The sequence below is a fragment of the Phyllobates terribilis genome, unplaced genomic scaffold, assembly GCF_046119375.1.
Source record: "Phyllobates terribilis strain yellow unplaced genomic scaffold, ASM4611937v1 Scaffold_1631__1_contigs__length_240842, whole genome shotgun sequence".
NCBI classification, from domain to species: Eukaryota; Metazoa; Chordata; class Amphibia; order Anura; family Dendrobatidae; genus Phyllobates; species Phyllobates terribilis.
In genome coordinates, this window is record NW_027364391.1 from 1 (window position 1) to 15,364 (window position 15,364).

The window sequence follows — 15,364 nt, forward strand, 5'->3', positions numbered from 1 at the left end:
AAAAAGTTTGGTTGATTAGTCTGTGGCATTCTTTTAAACTGTTGCTTATGGCGGTCTCTGTGAGCTTCTCAGTGACATTCAGCCATCCAGGTATCCCGCCTGCAGTAGACGGAATGTGGCAATGGAACGCTGGCTGCGCGTGTCATAATAGGCTCTGAGCCTTTATATACCTGCGCACAGCAGCAGCCACCTTCAGTCTGCTGCTGGACAGCCAGCAGCAGCAGCAGCAGCAGGAGAGGCAATTAATCAGCAACCCTCCTGCTAAGGGTAGACAGCTGCTCGTTCCACCCCCCCCGCCTTAATTGGTTCTCCTCCCTTCCAACGGTGTTGAGGCGGGTGGGAACAGCCGGGGGTTGAGGGTACTGTGCTAAAAGAGGTGGAGTTATGCAGATCTAAAACGCGTGGATTGCAGCAGCAGCAAGCCGAAAAGTGCAGGCATGTGAGGGATCTAGAGGTTGACAGCATGTCTTCTTAACGGGAGTCCAGGTGGCTATCTCCACAAATGGACTTTTCAGAATCCTTGGGTGGCACCGTAGTCGGAAACCAATTCTGGTTATCGCTTCTCGGCCTTTTGGCTAAGATCAAGTGTAGTATCTGTTCTTATCAGTTTAATATCTGATACGTCCCCTATCTGGGGACCATATATTAAATGGATTTTTAGAACAGGGAGATGGAAAAAGAGCTTGCTCTGTCCACTCCACGCATTGACCTGGTATTGCAGTATCTCCAGGACCGGTGCACCCCTTCTTTAATGCAGTTTCTAAAATCAGAAAGAATTGAATTCAATGCTTTTTGTTCATTTGGCTTGTTTGTCGGATTTTGGGATGGACTCTTTGGCTTTGCTTTTCTTCTCCTCATTGGATTTTTCATGTTAAAAGTTGCAGAAGCCAGATGACAAGCTCATTTTGGTTCAACTTCAGCAACTGTGCATTGCATTGCCATGTAATGTAATGCAATGCTATCTATCTAGCTCTCCCTCTATACTTCCTTTTGGATAAACAGACATATTAGGCAAGCATTTTGGAGCTTTCACCTAAATAACTACAGGTGGTGAGATAAGCTGCACAATATAATTGACCTTTCAGTATATTGTTGCACACACACCATCTATTTAGCAAATGCCCTTGTTATCAACAGCAGCCTTTTAAACTCACCTGAGCTAACAGGTATGTGAGCTGGTTACTCTGCTGCGCTTAAAATTTCTTTTTTGGTTTGCTACAATGCCTTTTCTGAAACGTTTTCTCCCTCTGCTGGAACACTGACTTCTTTCATTTAATGCCTGCAGACTATAAAAGAGAAACCAACCCAAAAAGTTTGGTTGATTAGTCTGTGGCATTCTTTTAAACTGTTGCTTATGGCGGTCTCTGTGAGCTTCTCAGTGACATTCAGCCATCCAGGTATCCCGCCTGCAGTAGACGGAATGTGGCAATGGAACGCTGGCTGCGCGTGTCATAATAGGCTCTGAGCCTTTATATACCTGCGCACAGCAGCAGCCACCTTCAGTCTGCTGCTGGACAGCCAGCAGCAGCAGCAGGAGAGGTAATTAATCAGCAACCCTCCTGCTAAGGGTAGACAGCTGATCGTTCCACCCCCCCCCCGCCTTAATTGGTTCTCCTCCCTTCCAACGGTGTTGAGGCGGGTGGGAACAGCCGGGGGTTGAGGGTACTGTGCTAAAAGAGGTGGAGTTATGCAGATCTAAAACGCGTGGATTGCAGCAGCAGCAAGCCGAAAAGTGCAGGCATGTGAGGGATCTAGAGGTTGACAGCATGTCTTCTTAACGGGAGTCCAGGTGGCCATCTCCACAAATGGACTTTTCAGAATCCTTGGGTGGCACCGTAGTCGGAAACCAATTCTGGTTATCGCTTCTCGGCCTTTTGGCTAAGATCAAGTGTAGTATCTGTTCTTATCAGTTTAATATCTGATACGTCCCCTATCTGGGGACCATATATTAAATGGATTTTTAGAACAGGGAGATGGAAAAAGAGCTTGCTCTGTCCACTCCACGCATTGACCTGGTATTGCAGTATCTCCAGGACCGGTGCACCCCTTCTTTAATGCAGTTTCTAAAATCAGAAAGAATTGAATTCAATGCTTTTTGTTCATTTGGCTTGTTTGTCGGATTTTGGGATGGACTCTTTGGCTTTGCTTTTCTTCTCCTCATTGGATTTTTCATGTTAAAAGTTGCAGAAGCCAGATGACAAGCTCATTTTGGTTCAACTTCAGCAACTGTGCATTGCATTGCCATGTAATGTAATGCAATGCTATCTATCTAGCTCTCCCTCTATACTTCCTTTTGGATAAACAGACATATTAGGCAAGCATTTTGGAGCTTTCACCTAAATAACTACAGGTGGTGAGATAAGCTGCACAATATAATTGACCTTTCAGTATATTGTTGCACACACACCATCTATTTAGCAAATGCCCTTGTTATCAACAGCAGCCTTTTAAACTCACCTGAGCTAACAGGTATGTGAGCTGGTTACTCTGCTGCGCTTAAAATTTCTTTTTTGGTTTGCTACAATGCCTTTTCTGAAACGTTGTCTCCCTCTGCTGGAACACTGACTTCTTTCATTTAATGCCTGCAGACTATAAAAGAGAAACCAACCCAAAAAGTTTGGTTGATTAGTCTGTGGCATTCTTTTAAACTGTTGCTTATGGCGGTCTCTGTGAGCTTCTCGGTGACATTCAGCCATCCAGGTATCCCGCCTGCAGTAGACGGAATGTGGCAATGGAACGCTGGCTGCGCGTGTCATAATAGGCTCTGAGCCTATATATACCTGCGCACAGCAGCAGCCACCTTCAGTCTGCTGCTGGACAGCCAGCAGCAGCAGCAGCAGCAGGAGAGGTAATTAATCAGCAACCCTACTGCTAAGGGTAGACAGCTGCTCGTTCCACCCCCCCCCCCCCCCGCCTTAATTGGTTCTCCTCCCTTCCAACGGTGTTGAGGCGGGTGGGAACTGCCGGGGGTTGAGAGTACTGTGCTAAAAGAGGTGGAGTTATGCAGATCTAAAACGCGTGGATTGCAGCAGCAGCAAGCCGAAAAGTGCAGGCATGTGAGGGATCTAGAGGTTGACAGCATGTCTTCTTAACGGGAGTCCAGGTGGCCATCTCCACAAATGGACTTTTCAGAATCCTTGGGTGGCACCGTAGTCGGAAACCAATTCTGGTTATCGCTTCTCGGCCTTTTGGCTAAGATCAAGTGTAGTATCTGTTCTTATCAGTTTAATATCTGATACGTCCCCTATCTGGGGACCATATATTAAATGGATTTTTAGAACAGGGAGATGGAAAAAGAGCTTGCTCTGTCCACTCCACGCATTGACCTGGTATTGCAGTATCTCCAGGACCGGTGCACCCCTTCTTTAATGCAGTTTCTAAAATCAGAAAGAATTGAATTCAATGCTTTTTGTTCATTTGGCTTGTTTGTCGGATTTTGGGATGGACTCTTTGGCTTTGCTTTTCTTCTCCTCATTGGATTTTTCATGTTAAAAGTTGCAGAAGCCAGATGACAAGCTCATTTTGGTTCAACTTCAGCAACTGTGCATTGCATTGCCATGTAATGTAATGCAATGCTATCTATCTAGCTCTCCTTCTATACTTCCTTTTGGATAAACAGACATATTAGGCAAGCATTTTGGAGCTTTCACCTAAATAACTACAGGTGGTGAGATAAGCTGCACAATATAATTGACCTTTCAGTATATTGTTGCACACACACCATCTATTTAGCAAATGCCCTTGTTATCAACAGCAGCCTTTTAAACTCACCTGAGCTAACAGGTATGTGAGCTGGTTACTCTGCTGCGCTTAAAATTTCTTTTTTGGTTTGCTACAATGCCTTTTCTGAAACGTTGTCTCCCTCTGCTGGAACACTGACTTCTTTCATTTAATGCCTGCAGACTATAAAAGAGAAACCAACCCAAAAAGTTTGGTTGATTAGTCTGTGGCATTCTTTTAAACTGTTGCTTATGGCGGTCTCTGTGAGCTTCTCAGTGACATTCAGCCATCCAGGTATCCCGCCTGCAGTAGACGGAATGTGGCAATGGAACGCTGGCTGCGCGTGTCATAATAGGCTCTGAGCCTTTATATACCTGCGCACAGCAGCAGCCACCTTCAGTCTGCTGCTGGACAGCCAGCAGCAGCAGCAGCAGCAGGAGAGGTAATTAATCAGCAACCCTCCTGCTAAGGGTAGACAGCTGCTCGTTCCACCCCCCCCCGCCTTAATTGGTTCTCCTCCCTTCCAACGGTGTTGAGGCGGGTGGGAACAGCCGGGGGTTGAGGGTACTGTGCTAAAAGAGGTGGAGTTATGCAGATCTAAAACGCGTGGATTGCAGCAGCAGCAAGCCGAAAAGTGCAGGCATGTGAGGGATCTAGAGGTTGACAGCATGTCTTCTTAACGGGAGTCCAGGTGGCCATCTCCACAAATGGACTTTTCAGAATCCTTCGGTGGCACCGTAGTCGGAAACCAATTCTGGTTATCGCTTCTCGGCCTTTTGGCTAAGATCAAGTGTAGTATCTGTTCTTATCAGCTTAATATCTGATACGTCCCCTATCTGGGGACCATATATTAAATGGATTTTTAGAACAGGGAGATGGAAAAAGAGCTTGCTCTGTCCACTCCACGCATTGACCTGGTATTGCAGTATCTCCAGGACCGGTGCACCCCTTCTTTAATGCAGTTTCTAAAATCAGAAAGAATTGAATTCAATGCTTTTTGTTCATTTGGCTTGTTTGTCGGATTTTGGGATGGACTCTTTGGCTTTGCTTTTCTTCTCCTCATTGGATTTTTCATGTTAAAAGTTGCAGAAGCCAGATGACAAGCTCATTTTGGTTCAACTTCAGCAACTGTGCATTGCATTGCCATGTAATGTAATGCAATGCTATCTATCTAGCTCTCCCTCTATACTTCCTTTTGGATAAACAGACATATTAGGCAAGCATTTTGGAGCTTTCACCTAAATAACTACAGGTGGTGAGATAAGCTGCACAATATAATTGACCTTTCAGTATAATGTTGCACACACACCATCTATTTAGCAAATGCCCTTGTTATCAACAGCAGCCTTTTAAACTCACCTGAGCTAACAGGTATGTGAGCTGGTTACTCTGCTGCGCTTAAAATTTCTTTTTTGGTTTGCTACAATGCCTTTTCTGAAACGTTGTCTCCCTCTGCTGGAACACTGACTTCTTTCATTTAATGCCTGCAGACTATAAAAGAGAAACCAACCCAAAAAGTTTGGTTGATTAGTCTGTGGCATTCTTTTAAACTGTTGCTTATGGCGGTCTCTGTGAGCTTCTCAGTGACATTCAGCCATCCAGGTATCCCGCCTGCAGTAGACGGAATGTGGCAATGGAACGCTGGCTGCGCGTGTCATAATAGGCTCTGAGCCTTTATATACCTGCGCACAGCAGCAGCCACCTTCAGTCTGCTGCTGGACAGCCAGCAGCAGCAGCAGCAGCAGGAGAGGTAATTAATCAGCAACCCTCCTGCTAAGGGTAGACAGCTGCTCGTTCCACCCCCCCCCCCCGCCTTAATTGGTTCTCCTCCCTTCCAACGGTGTTGAGGCGAGTGGGAACAGCCGGGGGTTGAGGGTACTGTGCTAAAAGAGGTGGAGTTATGCAGATCTAAAACGCGTGGATTGCAGCAGCAGCAAGCCGAAAAGTGCAGGCATGTGAGGGATCTAGAGGTTGACAGCATGTCTTCTTAACGGGAGTCCAGGTGGCCATCTCCACAAATGGACTTTTCAGAATCCTTGGGTGGCACCGTAGTCGGAAACCAATTCTGGTTATCGCTTCTCGGCCTTTTGGCTAAGATCAAGTGTAGTATCTGTTCTTATCAGTTTAATATCTGATACGTCCCCTATCTGGGGACCATATATTAAATGGATTTTTAGAACAGGGAGATGGAAAAAGAGCTTGCTCTGTCCACTCCACGCATTGACCTGGTATTGCAGTATCTCCAGGACCGGTGCACCCCTTCTTTAATGCAGTTTCTAAAATCAGAAAGAATTGAATTCAATGCTTTTTGTTCATTTGGCTTGTTTGTCGGATTTTGGGATGGACTCTTTGGCTTTGCTTTTCTTCTCCTCATTGGATTTTTCATGTTAAAAGTTGCAGAAGCCAGATGACAAGCTCATTTTGGTTCAACTTCAGCAACTGTGCATTGCATTGCCATGTAATGTAATGCAATGCTATCTATCTAGCTCTCCCTCTATACTTCCTTTTGGATAAACAGACATATTAGGCAAGCATTTTGGAGCTTTCACCTAAATAACTACAGGTGGTGAGATAAGCTGCACAATATAATTGACCTTTCAGTATATTGTTGCACACACACCATCTATTTAGCAAATGCCCTTGTTATCAACAGCAGCCTTTTAAACTCACCTGAGCTAACAGGTATGTGAGCTGGTTACTCTGCTGCGCTTAAAATTTCTTTTTTGGTTTGCTACAATGCCTTTTCTGAAACGTTGTCTCCCTCTGCTGGAACACTGACTTCTTTCATTTAATGCCTGCAGACTATAAAAGAGAAACCAACCCAAAAAGTTTGGTTGATTAGTCTGTGGCATTCTTTTAAACTGTTGCTTATGGCGGTCTCTGTGAGCTTCTCAGTGACATTCAGCCATCCAGGTATCCCGCCTGCAGTAGACGGAATGTGGCAATGGAACGCTGGCTGCGCGTGTCATAATAGGCTCTGAGCCTTTATATACCTGCGCACAGCAGCAGCCACCTTCAGTCTGCTGCTGGACAGCCAGCAGCAGCAGCAGCAGCAGGAGAGGTAATTAATCAGCAACCCTCCTGCTAAGGGTAGACAGCTGCTCGTTCCACCCCCCCCCCCCGCCTTAATTGGTTCTCCTCCCTTCCAACGGTGTTGAGGCGGGTGGGAACAGCCGGGGGTTGAGGGTACTGTGCTAAAAGAGGTGGAGTTATGCAGATCTAAAACGCGTGGATTGCAGCAGCAGCAAGCCGAAAAGTGCAGGCATGTGAGGGATCTAGAGGTTGACAGCATGTCTTCTTAACGGGAGTCCAGGTGGCCATCTCCACAAATGGACTTTTCAGAATCCTTGGGTGGCACCGTAGTCGGAAACCAATTCTGGTTATCGCTTCTCGGCCTTTTGGCTAAGATCAAGTGTAGTATCTGTTCTTATCAGTTTAATATCTGATACGTCCCCTATCTGGGGACCATATATTAAATGGATTTTTAGAACAGGGAGATGGAAAAAGAGCTTGCTCTGTCCACTCCACGCATTGACCTGGTATTGCAGTATCTCCAGGACCGGTGCACCCCTTCTTTAATGCAGTTTCTAAAATCAGAAAGAATTGAATTCAATGCTTTTTGTTCATTTGGCTTGTTTGTCGGATTTTGGGATGGACTCTTTGGCTTTGCTTTTCTTCTCCTCATTGGATTTTTCATGTTAAAAGTTGCAGAAGCCAGATGACAAGCTCATTTTGGTTCAACTTCAGCAACTGTGCATTGCATTGCCATGTAATGTAATGCAATGCTATCTATCTAGCTCTCCCTCTATACTTCCTTTTGGATAAACAGACATATTAGGCAAGCATTTTGGAGCTTTCACCTAAATAACTACAGGTGGTGAGATAAGCTGCACAATATAATTGACCTTTCAGTATATTGTTGCACACACACCATCTATTTAGCAAATGCCCTTGTTATCAACAGCAGCCTTTTAAACTCACCTGAGCTAACAGGTATGTGAGCTGGTTACTCTGCTGCGCTTAAAATTTCTTTTTTGGTTTGCTACAATGCCTTTTCTGAAACGTTGTCTCCCTCTGCTGGAACACTGACTTCTTTCATTTAATGCCTGCAGACTATAAAAGAGAAACCAACCCAAAAAGTTTGGTTGATTAGTCTGTGGCATTCTTTTAAACTGTTGCTTATGGCGGTCTCTGTGAGCTTCTCAGTGACATTCAGCCATCCAGGTATCCCGCCTGCAGTAGACGGAATGTGGCAATGGAACGCTGGCTGCGCGTGTCATAATAGGCTCTGAGCCTTTATATACCTGCGCACAGCAGCAGCCACCTTCAGTCTGCTGCTGGACAGCCAGCAGCAGCAGCAGCAGCAGGAGAGGTAATTAATCAGCAACCCTCCTGCTAAGGGTAGACAGCTGCTCGTTCCACCCCCCCCCCCGCCTTAATTGGTTCTCCTCCCTTCCAACGGTGTTGAGGCGGGTGGGAACAGCCGGGGGTTGAGGGTACTGTGCTAAAAGAGGTGGAGTTATGCAGATCTAAAACGCGTGGATTGCAGCAGCAGCAAGCCGAAAAGTGCAGGCATGTGAGGGATCTAGAGGTTGACAGCATGTCTTCTTAACGGGAGTCCAGGTGGCCATCTCCACAAATGGACTTTTCAGAATCCTTGGGTGGCACCGTAGTCGGAAACCAATTCTGGTTATCGCTTCTCGGCCTTTTGGCTAAGATCAAGTGTAGTATCTGTTCTTATCAGTTTAATATCTGATACGTCCCCTATCTGGGGACCATATATTAAGTGGATTTTTAGAACAGGGAGATGGAAAAAGAGCTTGCTCTGTCCACTCCACGCATTGACCTGGTATTGCAGTATCTCCAGGACCGGTGCACCCCTTCTTTAATGCAGTTTCTAAAATCAGAAAGAATTGAATTCAATGCTTTTTGTTCATTTGGCTTGTTTGTCGGATTTTGGGATGGACTCTTTGGCTTTGCTTTTCTTCTCCTCATTGGATTTTTCATGTTAAAAGTTGCAGAAGCCAGATGACAAGCTCATTTTGGTTCAACTTCAGCAACTGTGCATTGCATTGCCATGTAATGTAATGCAATGCTATCTATCTAGCTCTCCCTCTATACTTCCTTTTGGATAAACAGACATATTAGGCAAGCATTTTGGAGCTTTCACCTAAATAACTACAGGTGGTGAGATAAGCTGCACAATATAATTGACCTTTCAGTATATTGTTGCACACACACCATCTATTTAGCAAATGCCCTTGTTATCAACAGCAGCCTTTTAAACTCACCTGAGCTAACAGGTATGTGAGCTGGTTACTCTGCTGCGCTTAAAATTTCTTTTTTGGTTTGCTACAATGCCTTTTCTGAAACGTTGTCTCCCTCTGCTGGAACACTGACTTCTTTCATTTAATGCCTGCAGACTATAAAAGAGAAACCAACCCAAAAAGTTTGGTTGATTAGTCTGTGGCATTCTTTTAAACTGTTGCTTATGGCGGTCTCTGTGAGCTTCTCAGTGACATTCAGCCATCCAGGTATCCCGCCTGCAGTAGACGGAATGTGGCAATGGAACGCTGGCTGCGCGTGTCATAATAGGCTCTGAGCCTTTATATACCTGCGCACAGCAGCAGCCACCTTCAGTCTGCTGCTGGACAGCCAGCAGCAGCAGCAGCAGCAGGAGAGGTAATTAATCAGCAACCCTCCTGCTAAGGGTAGACAGCTGCTCGTTCCACCCCCCCCCCCGCCTTAATTGGTTCTCCTCCCTTCCAACGGTGTTGAGGCGGGTGGGAACAGCCGGGGGTTGAGGGTACTGTGCTAAAAGAGGTGGAGTTATGCAGATCTAAAACGCGTGGATTGCAGCAGCAGCAAGCCGAAAAGTGCAGGCATGTGAGGGATCTAGAGGTTGACAGCATGTCTTCTTAACGGGAGTCCAGGTGGCCATCTCCACAAATGGACTTTTCAGAATCCTTGGGTGGCACCGTAGTCGGAAACCAATTCTGGTTATCGCTTCTCGGCCTTTTGGCTAAGATCAAGTGTAGTATCTGTTCTTATCAGTTTAATATCTGATACGTCCCCTATCTGGGGACCATATATTAAATGGATTTTTAGAACAGGGAGATGGAAAAAGAGCTTGCTCTGTCCACTCCACGCATTGACCTGGTATTGCAGTATCTCCAGGACCGGTGCACCCCTTCTTTAATGCAGTTTCTAAAATCAGAAAGAATTGAATTCAATGCTTTTTGTTCATTTGGCTTGTTTGTCGGATTTTGGGATGGACTCTTTGGCTTTGCTTTTCTTCTCCTCATTGGATTTTTCATGTTAAAAGTTGCAGAAGCCAGATGACAAGCTCATTTTGGTTCAACTTCAGCAACTGTGCATTGCATTGCCATGTAATGTAATGCAATGCTATCTATCTAGCTCTCCCTCTATACTTCCTTTTGGATAAACAGACATATTAGGCAAGCATTTTGGAGCTTTCACCTAAATAACTACAGGTGGTGAGATAAGCTGCACAATATAATTGACCTTTCAGTATATTGTTGCACACACACCATCTATTTAGCAAATGCCCTTGTTATCAACAGCAGCCTTTTAAACTCACCTGAGCTAACAGGTATGTGAGCTGGTTACTCTGCTGCGCTTAAAATTTCTTTTTTGGTTTGCTACAATGCCTTTTCTGAATCGTTGTCTCCCTCTGCTGGAACACTGACTTCTTTCATTTAATGCCTGCAGACTATAAAAGAGAAACCAACCCAAAAAGTTTGGTTGATTAGTCTGTGGCATTCTTTTAAACTGTTGCTTATGGCGGTCTCTGTGAGCTTCTCAGTGACATTCAGCCATCCAGGTATCCCGCCTGCAGTAGACGGAATGTGGCAATGGAACGCTGGCTGCGCGTGTCATAATAGGCTCTGAGCCTTTATATACCTGCGCACAGCAGCAGCCACCTTCAGTCTGCTGCTGGACAGCCAGCAGCAGCAGCAGCAGCAGGAGAGGTAATTAATCAGCAACCCTCCTGCTAAGGGTAGACAGCTGCTCGTTCCACCCCCCCCCCCGCCTTAATTGGTTCTCCTCCCTTCCAACAGTGTTGAGGCGGGTGGGAACAGCCGGGGGTTGAGGGTACTGTGCTAAAAGAGGTGGAGTTATGCAGATCTAAAACGCGTGGATTGCAGCAGCAGCAAGCCGAAAAGTGCAGACATGTGAGGGATCTAGAGGTTGACAGCATGTCTTCTTAACGGGAGTCCAGGTGGCCATCTCCACAAATGGACTTTTCAGAATCCTTGGGTGGCACCGTAGTCGGAAACCAATTCTGGTTATCGCTTCTCGGCCTTTTGGCTAAGATCAAGTGTAGTATCTGTTCTTATCAGTTTAATATCTGATACGTCCCCTATCTGGGGACCATATATTAAATGGATTTTTAGAACAGGGAGATGGAAAAATAGCTTGCTCTGTCCACTCCACGCATTGACCTGGTATTGCAGTATCTCCAGGACTGGTGCACCCCTTCTTTAATGCAGTTTCTAAAATCAGAAAGAATTGAATTCAATGCTTTTTGTTCATTTGGCTTGTTTGTCGGATTTTGGGATGGACTCTTTGGCTTTGCTTTTCTTCTCCTCATTGGATTTTTCATGTTAAAAGTTGCAGAAGCCAGATGACAAGCTCATTTTGGTTCAACTTCAGCAACTGTGCATTGCATTGCCATGTAATGTATTGCAATGCTATCTATCTAGCTCTCCCTCTATACTTCCTTTTGGATAAACAGACATATTAGGCAAGCATTTTGGAGCTTTCACCTAAATAACTACAGGTGGTGAGATAAGCTGCACAATATAATTGACCTTTCAGTATATTGTTGCACACACACCATCTATTTAGCAAATGCCCTTATCAACAGCAGCCTTTTAAACTCACCTGAGCTAACAGGTATGTGAGCTGGTTACTCTGCTGCGCTTAAAATTTCTTTTTTGGTTTGCTACAATGCCTTTTCTGAAATGTTGTCTCCCTCTCCTGGAACACTGACTTCTTTCATTTAATGCCTGCAGACTATAAAAGAGAAACCAACCCAAAAAGTTTGGTTGATTAGTCTGTGGCATTCTTTTAAACTGTTGCTTATGGCGGTCTCTGTGAGCTTCTCAGTGACATTCAGCCATCCAGGTATCCCGCCTGCAGTAGACGGAATGTGGCAATGGAACGCTGGCTGCGCGTGTCATAATAGGCTCTGAGCCTTTATATACCTGCGCACAGCAGCAGCCACCTTCAGTCTGCTGCTGGACAGCCAGCAGCAGCAGCAGCAGCAGGAGAGGTAATTAATCAGCAACCCTCCTGCTAAGGGTAGACAGCTGCTCGTTCCACCCCCCCCCCCGCCTTAATTGGTTCTCCTCCCTTCCAACGGTGTTGAGGCGGGTGGGAACAGCCGGGGGTTGAGGGTACTGTGCTAAAAGAGGTGGAGTTATGCAGATCTAAAACGCGTGGATTGCAGCAGCAGCAAGCCGAAAAGTGCAGGCATGTGAGGGATCTAGAGGTTGACAGCATGTCTTCTTAACGGGAGTCCAGGTGGCCATCTCCACAAATGGACTTTTCAGAATCCTTGGGTGGCACCGTAGTCGGAAACCAATTCTGGTTATCGCTTCTCGGCCTTTTGGCTAAGATCAAGTGTAGTATCTGTTCTTATCAGTTTAATATCTGATACGTCCCCTATCTGGGGACCATATATTAAATGGATTTTTAGAACAGGGAGATGGAAAAAGAGCTTGCTCTGTCCACTCCACGCATTGACCTGGTATTGCAGTATCTCCAGGACCGGTGCACCCCTTCTTTAATGCAGTTTCTAAAATCAGAAAGAATTGAATTCAATGCTTTTTGTTCATTTGGCTTGTTTGTCGGATTTTGGGATGGACTCTTTGGCTTTGCTTTTCTTCTCCTCATTGGATTTTTCATGTTAAAAGTTGCAGAAGCCAGATGACAAGCTCATTTTGGTTCAACTTCATCAACTGTGCATTGCATTGCCATGTAATGTAATGCAATGCTATCTATCTAGCTCTCCCTCTATACTTCCTTTTGGATAAACAGACATATTAGGCAAGCATTTTGGAGCTTTCACCTAAATAACTACAGGTGGTGAGATAAGCTGCACAATATAATTGACCTTTCAGTATATTGTTGCACACACACCATCTATTTAGCAAATGCCCTTGTTATCAACAGCAGCCTTTTAAACTCACCTGAGCTAACAGGTATGTGAGCTGGTTACTCTGCTGCGCTTAAAATTTCTTTTTTGGTTTGCTACAATGCCTTTTCTGAATCGTTGTCTCCCTCTGCTGGAACACTGACTTCTTTCATTTAATGCCTGCAGACTATAAAAGAGAAACCAACCCAAAAAGTTTGGTTGATTAGTCTGTGGCATTCTTTTAAACTGTTGCTTATGGCGGTCTCTGTGAGCTTCTCAGTGACATTCAGCCATCCAGGTATCCCGCCTGCAGTAGACGGAATGTGGCAATGGAACGCTGGCTGCGCGTGTCATAATAGGCTCTGAGCCTTTATATACCTGCGCACAGCAGCAGCCACCTTCAGTCTGCTGCTGGACAGCCAGCAGCAGCAGCAGCAGCAGCAGGAGAGGTAATTAATCAGCAACCCTCCTGCTAAGGGTAGACAGCTGCTCGTTCCACCCCCCCCCCGCCTTAATTGGTTCTCCTCCCTTCCAACAGTGTTGAGGCGGGTGGGAACAGCCGGGGGTTGAGGGTACTGTGCTAAAAGAGGTGGAGTTATGCAGATCTAAAACGCGTGGATTGCAGCAGCAGCAAGCCGAAAAGTGCAGACATGTGAGGGATCTAGAGGTTGACAGCATGTCTTCTTAACGGGAGTCCAGGTGGCCATCTCCACAAATGGACTTTTCAGAATCCTTGGGTGGCACCGTAGTCGGAAACCAATTCTGGTTATCGCTTCTCGGCCTTTTGGCTAAGATCAAGTGTAGTATCTGTTCTTATCAGTTTAATATCTGATACGTCCCCTATCTGGGGACCATATATTAAATGGATTTTTAGAACAGGGAGATGGAAAAATAGCTTGCTCTGTCCACTCCACGCATTGACCTGGTATTGCAGTATCTCCAGGACCGGTGCACCCCTTCTTTAATGCAGTTTCTAAAATCAGAAAGAATTGAATTCAATGCTTTTTGTTCATTTGGCTTGTTTGTCGGATTTTGGGATGGACTCTTTGGCTTTGCTTTTCTTCTCCTCATTGGATTTTTCATGTTAAAAGTTGCAGAAGCCAGATGACAAGCTCATTTTGGTTCAACTTCAGCAACTGTGCATTGCATTGCCATGTAATGTAATGCAATGCTATCTATCTAGCTCTCCCTCTATACTTCCTTTTGGATAAACAGACATATTAGGCAAGCATTTTGGAGCTTTCACCTAAATAACTACAGGTGGTGAGATAAGCTGCACAATATAATTGACCTTTCAGTATATTGTTGCACACACACCATCTATTTAGCAAATGCCCTTATCAACAGCAGCCTTTTAAACTCACCTGAGCTAACAGGTATGTGAGCTGGTTACTCTGCTGCGCTTAAAATTTCTTTTTTGGTTTGCTACAATGCCTTTTCTGAAATGTTGTCTCCCTCTGCTGGAACACTGACTTCTTTCATTTAATGCCTGCAGACTATAAAAGAGAAACCAACCCAAAAAGTTTGGTTGATTAGTCTGTGGCATTCTTTTAAACTGTTGCTTATGGCGGTCTCTGTGAGCTTCTCAGTGACATTCAGCCATCCAGGTATCCCGCCTGCAGTAGACGGAATGTGGCAATGGAACGCTGGCTGCGCGTGTCATAATAGGCTCTGAGCCTTTATATACCTGCGCACAGCAGCAGCCACCTTCAGTCTGCTGCTGGACAGCCAGCAGCAGCAGCAGCAGCAGGAGAGGTAATTAATCAGCAACCCTCCTGCTAAGGGTAGACAGCTGCTCGTTCCACCCCCCCCCCCCGCCTTAATTGGTTCTCCTCCCTTCCAACGGTGTTGAGGCGGGTGGGAACAGCCGGGGGTTGAGGGTACTGTGCTAAAAGAGGTGGAGTTATGCAGATCTAAAACGCGTGGATTGCAGCAGCAGCAAGCCGAAAAGTGCAGGCATGTGAGGGATCTAGAGGTTGACAGCATGTCTTCTTAACGGGAGTCCAGGTGGCCATCTCCACAAATGGACTTTTCAGAATCCTTGGGTGGCACCGTAGTCGGAAACCAATTCTGGTTATCGCTTCTCGGCCTTTTGGCTAAGATCAAGTGTAGTATCTGTTCTTATCAGTTTAATATCTGATACGTCCCCTATCTGGGGACCATATATTAAATGGATTTTTAGAACAGGGAGATGGAAAAAGAGCTTGCTCTGTCCACTCCACGCATTGACCTGGTATTGCAGTATCTCCAGGACCGGTGCACCCCTTCTTTAATGCAGTTTCTAAAATCAGAAAGAATTGAATTCAATGCTTTTTGTTCATTTGGCTTGTTTGTCGGATTTTGGGATGGACTCTTTGGCTTTGCTTTTCTTCTCCTCATTGGATTTTTCATGTTAAAAGTTGCAGAAGCCAGATGACAAGCTCATTTTGGTTCAACTTCAGCAACTGTGCATTGCATTGCCATGTAATGTAATGCAATGCT

At 45.5% G+C, this 15,364-nt stretch overlaps 12 non-coding genes across 12 annotated transcripts; all 12 read left to right on the plus strand.

Moving 5' to 3' along the window:
• The first annotated feature begins 555 nt into the window (after window positions 1–555).
• LOC141244976 (U2 spliceosomal RNA) lies at window positions 556–746 on the plus strand. Its single transcript, XR_012308859.1, has one exon. It is a non-coding gene; the product is annotated as a U2 spliceosomal RNA (small nuclear RNA).
• Window positions 747–1,858: 1,112 nt separating this feature from the next.
• LOC141244987 (U2 spliceosomal RNA) lies at window positions 1,859–2,049 on the plus strand. The gene has a single exon (XR_012308870.1). It is a non-coding gene; the product is annotated as a U2 spliceosomal RNA (small nuclear RNA).
• A 1,123-nt stretch (window positions 2,050–3,172) lies between these two features.
• LOC141244999 (U2 spliceosomal RNA) lies at window positions 3,173–3,363 on the plus strand. The gene has a single exon (XR_012308881.1). It is a non-coding gene; the product is annotated as a U2 spliceosomal RNA (small nuclear RNA).
• A 1,117-nt stretch (window positions 3,364–4,480) lies between these two features.
• LOC141244926 (U2 spliceosomal RNA) lies at window positions 4,481–4,671 on the plus strand. The gene has a single exon (XR_012308820.1). It is a non-coding gene; the product is annotated as a U2 spliceosomal RNA (small nuclear RNA).
• A 1,120-nt stretch (window positions 4,672–5,791) lies between these two features.
• LOC141245011 (U2 spliceosomal RNA) lies at window positions 5,792–5,982 on the plus strand. The gene has a single exon (XR_012308892.1). It is a non-coding gene; the product is annotated as a U2 spliceosomal RNA (small nuclear RNA).
• A 1,120-nt stretch (window positions 5,983–7,102) lies between these two features.
• LOC141244867 (U2 spliceosomal RNA) lies at window positions 7,103–7,293 on the plus strand. Its single transcript, XR_012308766.1, has one exon. It is a non-coding gene; the product is annotated as a U2 spliceosomal RNA (small nuclear RNA).
• Window positions 7,294–8,412: 1,119 nt separating this feature from the next.
• LOC141244928 (U2 spliceosomal RNA) lies at window positions 8,413–8,603 on the plus strand. Its single transcript, XR_012308822.1, has one exon. It is a non-coding gene; the product is annotated as a U2 spliceosomal RNA (small nuclear RNA).
• Window positions 8,604–9,722: 1,119 nt separating this feature from the next.
• Window positions 9,723–9,913, plus strand: LOC141244880 (U2 spliceosomal RNA). The gene has a single exon (XR_012308777.1). It is a non-coding gene; the product is annotated as a U2 spliceosomal RNA (small nuclear RNA).
• A 1,119-nt stretch (window positions 9,914–11,032) lies between these two features.
• LOC141244940 (U2 spliceosomal RNA) lies at window positions 11,033–11,223 on the plus strand. Its single transcript, XR_012308834.1, has one exon. It is a non-coding gene; the product is annotated as a U2 spliceosomal RNA (small nuclear RNA).
• A 1,116-nt stretch (window positions 11,224–12,339) lies between these two features.
• On the plus strand, window positions 12,340–12,530 carry LOC141244891 (U2 spliceosomal RNA). The gene has a single exon (XR_012308788.1). It is a non-coding gene; the product is annotated as a U2 spliceosomal RNA (small nuclear RNA).
• A 1,121-nt stretch (window positions 12,531–13,651) lies between these two features.
• On the plus strand, window positions 13,652–13,842 carry LOC141244935 (U2 spliceosomal RNA). Its single transcript, XR_012308829.1, has one exon. It is a non-coding gene; the product is annotated as a U2 spliceosomal RNA (small nuclear RNA).
• A 1,117-nt stretch (window positions 13,843–14,959) lies between these two features.
• On the plus strand, window positions 14,960–15,150 carry LOC141244903 (U2 spliceosomal RNA). The gene has a single exon (XR_012308799.1). It is a non-coding gene; the product is annotated as a U2 spliceosomal RNA (small nuclear RNA).
• The last annotated feature ends 214 nt before the right edge of the window (window positions 15,151–15,364 follow it).